The sequence below is a fragment of the Dipodomys spectabilis genome, unplaced genomic scaffold (genome assembly GCF_019054845.1).
Source record: "Dipodomys spectabilis isolate Male_0828 unplaced genomic scaffold, ASM1905484v1 ptg000228l, whole genome shotgun sequence".
Taxonomy (NCBI): Eukaryota; Metazoa; Chordata; class Mammalia; order Rodentia; family Heteromyidae; genus Dipodomys; species Dipodomys spectabilis.
The window spans coordinates 10,964,190-10,974,528 of NW_024870905.1; positions in this window are offsets into that span (position 1 = coordinate 10,964,190).

Consider the following 10,339-nt stretch of genomic DNA (forward strand, 5'->3'; position numbering starts at 1 on the left):
GAGCTTTTCCCCTCAAGGCTAGTGCTCTAACACTTGAACCACAGCTCCACTTCCGACTTTTTTGAGCTGCTATTTTTGTCTTTGTTTTTGTTTGTTTTTGGTTTTGAAATAAGAGTCTCAAAGACCTTCCTCCCTGGATTAGCTTCTTGCCATAATCCTCTGAGTAGCTAGGATTGCAGGCATGAGCCACCAGCTTGTGATTTCCATTTCAGATGTGTTAAGTTTTATGCACTAGTGTGACATGCTCAAGGAGATGTTTGCAGATGCAAATCTTGTATTCCACAACGCTTGGGACTCAAAAGCCCCAGGCAATAGCTGAAGGCATGTATGGTGTGCATGTCAGCACCTTGGGTCACCAGGGAAAGCCCTAATTTGTGAACTCTGGTGGTGGACAGAGAAGGGGCATGCTCTTTTATTTCTAGAAGAACAAGAGAAAAGTCCCAGCTCCTCTCCCCGGAGGCCAACTGTCCTTAATGTTTATCTTAGCTCCATAATTATCTCCATAATTCAACATGCTTAGATAGATCTATTTGTAGATCGGTCCTTCTATGTTCCAGCTGTGAAAAATAAGGTTCTAACTCTTAACACTGCCCTTTACCTCTGTAACCTTTCTTCATATCAATGTTTAATGAATCACATTATTTTACTTTTCCTTAGTATCTGCTTAGAATTGTTTTCAGAACTCCTTGCAAATGTAAGAATGGAAAAATCAAGTCCCATGCATTGTATTTGCAAATTATATGTTTGAATCTTTTTATTTATTTATTTATTTATTGTCGGATGTGGGGTCTGAACTCTGGGCGCTGTCCCTCAGCTCTTCAGCTCAAGGCTAGAGCTCTACCACTTAAGCCACAATGCCACTTCTGGCTTTTTCTGCTTTGGTGCTGAGAAATTGAACCAAGGGCAAGCACTCTACCACTGAGCCACCTTCCCAGCCCAAGACTCTTATTTTCAATTAACAAAAAAAGCTAGAATTGCAGTTGTGCTTCAAGTGAAAGAGTTCTTGTATGACTTAGTTTTGGGCTGGTCATATTAGGGTATATTGAAAATAATTTCCTCTCACTTTGGATATCACACTGTTTTCAGTAGATGAGAAATCTGATGTCATGCTAATCATTAAAACCTCACAGGACAGGGCGCCCGTGGCTCATGCCTGTCATCCTAGCTACTCAGGAGGCTGAGATCTGAGGATCACAATTCAAAGCCAGCCTGGGCAGGAAAGGCCGTGAGACTCTTTTTTTGGGGGGGTCTGGTTGTGGGGCCTGAACTCTGGGCCTGGGCGCTGTCCCTCAGCTCTTCAGCTCAAGGCTAGCGCTCTGCCACTTGAGCCACAGCACCATTTCTGGCTTTTTTTTTCTGCTTATGTGGTGCTGAGGAATCGAACCCAGGGCCTCAGGCATGCAAGGCAAGCGCTCTACCACTGAGCCACCTTCCCAGCCCAAAGTCTGTGAGATTCTTTTTTTGGGTCCGGTCGTGGGGCTTGAAGTCTGGGCCTGGGCGCTGTCCCTCAGCTCAAGGCTAGCGCTCTGCCACTTGAGCCACAGCGCCACTTCCAGCTTTTTTCTTTTTGCTTATGTGGTGCTGAGGAATGGAACCCAGGGCCTCATGCAAGGCAAGCACTTTACCACTGAGCCACCTTCCCAGCCCATGAGACTCATCTCTAATAAACCACCAGAAAACCAGAACTGTCACTGTGGCTCAAGTGGTAGAGATCTTGCCTTGAGCTGAAGAGCTGAGGGACAGCAGGGCCCATGCCAAATTCAAGCCCCACAGCCGACAAAAACAAACAAACAAAAAACCTCACAGTTTTACCAGCTTGCTCCTCCTCTGTAGTATTTCTGTTTTGGATTTTTTTATTTGTTTGTGTTTGTTTTTTAACTCTGGATCCTGTGCTTGCTAAACAAGCATTCTACCATTTGAGCCATGCCTCCAGTTCTAAGATCATTTTTGCCCAGAGCTCTAAAATTTTATGAGAATGTCCTTAATAGGTAACTACTTAGATCCTCATGTTCCTTGAGTCAGAAAGTTCATTATTTGTTCCCTCATTATAAGTTCCCTCATTATTAAACTATAACTTGGATTTTGGACACTGTAGGTCTGTCATATTTTCTGTTCATTAAAAAAAAAAAATCCATGTTGCTGGGCGCTGGTGGCTCACGCCTGTAATCCTAGCTACTCAGGAGGCTGAGATCTGAGGATCGTGGTTCAAAGCCAGCCTGGGCAGGAAAGTCTGTGAGACTCTTATCTCCAATAAACCAATAGAAAACCGGAAGTGGCGCTGTGGCTCAAGTAGTAGAGCACTCATCTTGAGCTGAAGAGCTGAGGGACAGTGCCCAGACCCAGAGTTCAAGCCCCACGACCGACCAAAAAAAAGATATACTACTTGGAAAGTATCTCTAGGCTGTTTGGTTCCCTGCATTGCATGGCTTCCTGGAGCAGTGTTTGTTATTTTCATCTTCTCTTATGAAAGTTGTTCCTCACATGGCCAGTGGGCCTTGCTTGGGTGCTAGTCTTCCCTGGCCATTTATCTTGGTTGACTAATCTGGATAAGAGGCAAGGATTGCAAGTTCCTCTGCTTCCCAGTAGACCTCACAATCGGAGTGGGAGTAGGTAGGGACGCTCTGTACCTGGGCAGAACACTTGCCTGGCAGGTTTCTTTTCAGCAAGAGCTCACAAGGAACCAGCTATCAGATGGCAGAACAGGAAGTACCTCCAGGTATAAGCAGATGATGGACCCCAGCCCCTCTGGGTAAGAATGTTTTTGTTTTTATTTTTTTCCGGTCATGGGACTTGAACTCAGGGCCTGGGTACTGTCTCAGAGCTCTTTTTGCTCAAGGCTAGCACTCAAGCACTTTGAGCCACGGTTCTACTTCCGTTTTTCTGGTGGTTCATTGGAGATAAGAGTCTTCAGGAGGCTGGGCGCCGGTGGCGGACGCCTGTAATCCTAGCTACTCAGGAGGCTGAGATCTGAGGATGGATCTCGGTTCAATGCCAGCCCTGGCAGGAAAGTCCGAAAGACCCTTATCAAACACTAGAAAACCGGAAGTGTCACTGTGGCTCAACCGGTAGAGCACTTGCCTTGAGCTTAAGAGCACAGGGACAGTGCCCAGGCCCAGAGTTCAAACCCCACAACTGACCAAAAAAAAAAAAAAGTCTTAAGGACTTTCGGGCCTGGGCTGGCCTCAAGCCACAATCCTTAGATCTCAGCCTCCTGAGTAGCTAGGATTACAGGCATGATCCACCAGTGCCAGGCTTTAAAAAAACAACAACAACACTTTTAAAGGATTATAAGCAAACAAACATGAAGAAGCACACGGAATGTGTCACATAAACTGCTATGGGTTAGATGCTTGTGCCCCCTCCTAGATTCACCTTGGAGCTTCATCTCTAACTCAACAATGCTGACAGCCAGAGCCCCTCCCTCAAATGGCACCAAGGCTTTTACAAGAGAAGCTTCACATGGGGTTCTGCTTTTTGCCCTTCTCCTTCAGTCATGGGAGGACACTGTACCGCTCCTCTGCAGGATGTAGCAATGGGCACTATCTTGCACACACAGTATAGTGCTTGCCAAACATGAAGCCTGTGGCACCTTGACCTTCCCGTCTTCTGGGCTGTGAGGAATACAGTCGGGCATCACTCATGAGTGGGCACATGCTCTGAAAAACATGTCACTGGCAATTCCATCCACATGAGAACTTCAAAGAGTGTACTCACACCTCTTTGTGAGTGTGTAGCCCTACTACGTACCTCAGTTACACAGCACACCATTGTTGTGTATCTGGTGCGACACTGACTGAAATATTACATGGTACATGATAGTAAAGTCCTGTTCTTTATATATGGCCCTATATAAATTATGGGGCTTTTGTTACAGCAGCAGCAAGGAATCTTTATGTGGCCTAAAAATATTCTAATATTATATACCATCTACACCTTACAGAAAGTTTGCTAGGACCTAATTTAGAGCCAATAGTCATGTTAGAATTTCTGATAGCACTCAGTTAATTTGTTTGTTTATTTTTGCTGGTCCTGAGGCTTGAACTCTGGGCCTGGGTGCTCTCATTGAGCTTTTGTGCTCAAAACTAATACTCTACCACTTAAGCCATAGCTTCATTTCCAGCTTTTTTTTTTTTTTTTTTTATAGTTTAGTGGTGATAAGAGTCTTACAGATGTTCCTGCCCAGGCTGGCTTCAAACCATGATTCAGATCTCAGCTTCCTGAGTAGCTAGGATTACAGGCAAGAGCCACTGGTGCCTAGCTAAATATATTAAATTTCTTTATGAAGAGAATTTTCCCCCCCTGGGTAAATGTATCCAGTGATCTCCTCCCAGCCTATTCTTTGTGGGATAAGACATGGGAAGGGTCATTATAACAGCTGTTTATACTCTGACTTCAATTATAATACTGTACCACAACTCTATTCAATGGCAGTATCTTTCATGATTGTAGACTCAATAACTGTCAGTAAAACATTAACAAATCTGTTGGGAACCTACGGCTCCTGCCTGTAATCCTAGCTATGCTAGAAGCTGAGATGTGAGGATTGTGGTTTGAGGCCAGCCCAGAGGGAAAGTCCTTGAGACTCTTATATAGCATTAACTACCAAAAAGTTAGAGGTGGAGCTATGACTCATTGGTAGAGTGCTAGTCTTGAGCACCTAGGCTCTGAGTTCAAGCTCCAGGACTGACACATAAACATACACACATACACACACACACACAAATATATATAATTTTTATATAATAGATATAACTTATATAATATAATATGTATTTGTCAAATATATATTATCAAATCCAACAATATACATATAAACAAGTATATATCATCCAAATGGGATTTATCCCAGTTATACAAGGCTGGATCAACATTCTAAAATCAATTAGTAAAATTCATAACATAAATAGACTAATGGCGAAAAATCGTGAGGAATATCAAGATATGCAAAAAAACTTACATTTGACAAAAGTCTAACATTCATAAAAAAGACTCAACAGGGGCTGGGAAGGTGGCTCAGTGGTAGAGCGCTTGCCTTGCATGCATGAGGCCCTGGGTTCCATTCCTCAGCACCACATAAGCAAAAAGAAAAAAGCCGGAGGTGGCGCTGTGGCTCAAGTGGTAGAGTGCTAGCCTTGAGCTGAAGAGCTGAGGGACAGCGCTCAGGCCCAGAGTTCAGGCCCCATGACCGGACCCCCGCCCAAAAGAAAAGTAATTTTAAAAATTTAAGAAAGGGATATGTACAAAGCTCCTACATCTAACATGTACTTACTAAGTGAGAAGGTAAAACTTTTATAGCCACGATAGGGAACACAGCAAGGATGTCTCTGCTCATCTCTCCTTTCAACCGTGTACAGGGGTAACTAATATACTAGGACAAGAAAAGAAAATTTAAATATAAGGATGGGGAGGGAAGAAATAAAACTATTACTGCTGGTAGATAATATGATTGTCTAAGTAAATATACCAGGAGAATCAACAAAGCCTTTGTACTAAAAGCAATGACAGCAAGATGTAGGATGCAAGGTTCACAAACCAAAGTCAGTCATCTTCATATTTACCAGCAATGAACACACAGAATTGGAAATTGAGAATAAAATATTTACCTTTGCATCTCAAAATACGAAATATTTACATACAAGTCTAAGTATGTATATGTATGGAATATTCATAATCAAAAGTACAAAATTCTGATAGAAAAAAAAAACAAGGAAGAACTAATGGAAAAAAAAGGAAGGTTCAAGATTGTCAAGATGTCGATTTTTTCCAACTTGATCTACAAATTCAACACAAACTTAAGCCCGTTATTTCTGTGAAACTGGCAAACTGATTCTAAAGTTTATATAGAGGGGCAAAATATCCAGAATAGCCAACTCAATATTGAGGAAAAGAACAAAATTGCTGTACTGGCACGAGTCAACTTCAAAATTTACTATAGAACTAAGTATGCAAAAAATAGCTAACTGATGTTTGGCCAAAATAAAGAAGTGCAAGCAATGTGATAGAGAAAAGTCATGCTGGTTCACCTGTAATCCCAACACAGCACTCAGACGGCTGAGGCAGGAGGATCTCAAGTTCAAAGCAAGAAAAGCTACATATAGTGAGACCCTCGGGGAGGAAGGAAGGCAGGTGGGGAAGGAGAGAGAATATGTAATTATTAAAGGCACAAACTGCTACAGATCAGTGATAGACGATTTTTCTGTAACAGTACTGTGTTCCAATTTCCTATCATTTGACATCAATAAAAATAAAGTCCTCAAGAATGTTGGAACCGGGCTGGGAAGGTGGCTCAGTGGTAGAGTGCTTGCCTTGCAAGCATGAGGCCCTGGGTTCAATTCCTCTGCACCACATAAGCAGAAAAAGCTGGAAATAGAGCTGTGGCTCAAGTGGTAGAGCACTAGCCTTGAGCTGAAGAGCTGAGGGACAGCACCCAGGTCCAGAGTTCAAGCCCAAGACCAACAAAAAGAAAAAAGAAAAATAAATAAAAAGAATTTTGTAATCTTATAGAAAGTAAGGTCACTTACAACATTCTAGACATAAACTCCCAGACAAGAAAAACTGATGGAATTCATCACCACTATACCAACTTTACTGGAAATACTTAAAAAGATTCCTGTATTTGTGATAACTACCCTCAAGAGAACAAGAGAGAAAATAAAACTCAATGGGAGAGGAGCAAATATACAAATGAGAAAGAAATGAGATGTTATCACTATTGAAAAAAATCACCAAATTCAAAAAATGACAGCCAGGCAGCGGTGACTCACACCTGTAATCCTCTCTACTCAGAAGGCTGAGGACTAAGGATTGAGGTTAGAAACCAGCCCAGGCAGTAAAGCCCGTGAGCCTCTTATCGCCAACCACTAGAAAACCAGAAGTGGATCTGTGCCTCAAAACAGTAAAGTGCTAGGCCTTCAGCACGAACAGCTCTAGGACAGCACTCAGGCCCTGAGTTCAAGCCCCATCACCAAGAAAAAGGAAAAAAAAAAGAATGACAAGAGTTCTTATAACAATAACCTTGTGTATAAAGGAATTAAATTCCCCAATTAAAAGATATAGACTGGCTGAATGGATACAACAAAAAGCCCCTTGTATATACTGCTTATAAGAAACTGCCTTTACTGATGTAGACATACACACACACACACACACAGTTTTTTTCTTTTTTTTTCTTTTCTTTTTTTTGTCAGTCATGGGGCTTGAACTCTGGGCATAGGAACTATCCCTGAGCTCTTCAGCTCAAGGCGAGGGCTCTACCACTTAGAGCCACAGCACTACTTCTGGTTTTCTGATGGTTTTTTGGAGATAAGAGTCTCATGGACTTTCCTGTGGGGGCTGGCTTTCAACCTCAATCTTCAGATCTCAGCCTTCTGAGTTGCTAGGCTTACAGGAGAGAGCCACTGGTGCTGGCTGACACACACATTTTTGTTTTTGTTTTTGCTTTTTTTTTTTGGTCTGGTCATGGGGCCTGAACTCTGGGCCTGGGTGCTGTCCCTCACTTCTTCAGCTCAAGGCTAGCGCTCTACCACTTGAGCCATAGCGCCACTTTTTTCTTTTTGCTTATGTGGTGCTGAGGAATGGAACCCAGGGCCTCATGCATGCAAGGCAAGCGCTCTACCACTGAGCCACCTTCCCAGCCCTGACACACACATTTTTTAAAGTGAAAGACTGCAAGGCACTGGTAGCTCACGTCTGTAACCCTAACTACTCAGAAGGTGAGATCTAAGGATCGTGGTTCAAAGCCAGCCTGGGCAGAAAGGTCCCCAGGAGACTCTTATCTCCAATTAACCACCAAAAACCAAAAGTGTAACTGTGGCTTAAAGTGGTAGAACACTAGCTTTGAGCAAAAAAAAAAAAAACAAAACTCAGAAACAGTGCCCGGGCCCTGAGTTCAAGCCTCAACAACTGAAAAAGTAAAAACTAAAAAATAAGTAGTGAAGAATGGAAAAAGTTACAGCATACACAGATGGAAACCAAAAACAGCAGGAATGGCTATATATGTAGCAGATAAAGCTAAATCAAGCTGGGTGCTGGTGGCTCACACCTGTAACCCTAGCTACTCAGGAGGCTGAGATCTGAGAGGATCATGGTTCAAAGCCAGCCGAAGCAGGAAAGTCCATGACACTCTTGTCTCCAATAAACCACTCAGAAAACCGGAAGTGGCGCTGTGGTTCAAGTGGTAGAGCACTTGCCTTGAGCCGAAGAGCTGAGGGACAGCACCCCGGCCCAGAGTTCAAGCCCCATATCCAAACAAAAACAAAAACAAAAACATCCCACAACTAAATCAAAATCTGTGGGCAGACAAAAAAGCACATTATATGATGACAAAGGAAACAATTTGGCAAAAGGATACTGCAATTGTAAATGTACATGCAGCCAAACCAGAGCATCCAAATAGCTAGAACATATCTAATGACTTAGATGATAGAAACCTCTAATGATATAAATGTTTGAGGAACTTCACCCTTCTTTCAACATGGACAGACAGAAAATGGACCAAGAAATGCTGCAGTTAAAAAGCATAAACTATGGCTGGGAATGTGGCTTAGTGGTAGAGTGCTTACCTAACATGCATGAAGCCCTGGGTTCGATTCCTCAATAGCATATAAATGGAAAAGGCCAGAAGTGGCTCAAGTGGCAGAGTGCTAGCCTTGAGCAAAAAGCTCAGGGACAAGCTGGGTACTGGTGACTCATGCTTGTAATTCTAGCTACTAAGGAGGCTGAGATCTGAGGATCGAGGCAGGAAAGTCCATGAGATTCTTTTCTTCAATTAGCCACCAGAAAACCGGAAGTGGTGCTATGGTTCAAGTGGTAGAATGCTAGCTTTGAGCTGAAGAGCTGAGGGCCAGCACCCAGGACCAGAGTTCAAGCCCCAGGTCCAACCAAAAACAAAGCTCAGGAACAGTGCACAGGCCCTGAGTTCAAGCCCAGGACTGGCAAAAAAAAAGGCATGAACTAAAAAGAAAAAGCAAAATTGGATTTGATCAAAATAAAAACTTTTGATTGTGTGTGTGTGTGTGTGTGTGTGTGTGTGTGTTTGCTAGTCCTAGGAGCTGTCCCTGAGCTTTTGTGCTTAAGGCTAGCCCTCTACCACTTGAGTCACAAGCTCCACCTCCAGCTTTTTGATGGTTAATTGACGAGTCTCACATACTTTCCTGCTGGGTCTTGATTATAGGCCTCTGATAATTGGCAAAATGTTTGCTCTTTTTAAGATACAGTTAAGACAATGAAAGGCTAAGCCACAGAATGGTAGAAAATAACATTTCTGCCAGATGCTGGTGGCTCAAACCTATTATCCTAGCTACTCAGGAGGTAAGATCTGAGGATAACAGTTAAGCCAGCCTAGGCAGAAAAGTCTGTGAGACTCTTATCTCCAATAAACTATTTAGAAAAAGCCAGAAGTAATGCTGTAGCTCAAGCGGTGGAGCGCTTGCCTTGAGCAAAAGGAGCCCAGAGACAGCACCTAGGCCAAGAGTTCAAGTCCCAGGACCAGCAAAAAAGAAAAGAATAGAAAAGCACATTTCCTGAGACATATCTGAAAAAGAATTTGCATCCAACATACATACATAATGAACTCTTACAATATGATAACTCAAGTTAAAAATGGTTAAAAAAAAAAAGGTAAAGTGGTTTTTCTTTCAGAGAAGATACATGAATGTAAAGAAGCACATGAAAAAGATGTTCAAGCTGGGCACCAGTGGGCTCAAGCCTGTAATTCTAGCTACTCAGGAAGCTGAGATCTGAGGACTGAGGTTCAAAGCCAGCCCTGGCAGGAAAGTCCGTGAGACTCTTATCTCCAATGAACTACCAGAAAGCCAGAAGTGGTGCTGTGGCTCAAAGTGGTAGAATGCTAACCTTGAACAAAAGAGCTCAGGGACGATGCCTGAGCCCTGAGTTCAAGCCCCAGGACCTACAAAAAGAGAGAGAGAGAAACAAGCAAGCAAGCAGGGATGTGAATGGGTGTCACTTTTGGTGGCTGTGTAGGGAACAATGTGACAACCTGTGTGACAACTTGGCAGGCACACACTGTGGGAGGAGCCTTCAGGGGGGGTGGTGAGTCACGCCCTGGTAGGCTTCTCTCCCCTATTTGTAGCCTCGACTTACTGATCCATCCTATAGAACAGACTAGGGCAGAAATAACAGGATGCTAGATGACTAAATAACTAGATTTTAAAGATGACGTCTTTGTTCTCAGGTGTTCTCTTAGCCTGTGATATTTTGGGGGAAGGCAGATGTCGTGTTGTAAGGCCCAGGGTGAGCTTGGAAATGGATCCTCCATCAGCCAAACTGTGAGGTGAGCACACAGCCTCTCCGACAGGATTCCCCCAGATAGGTCTCTGGC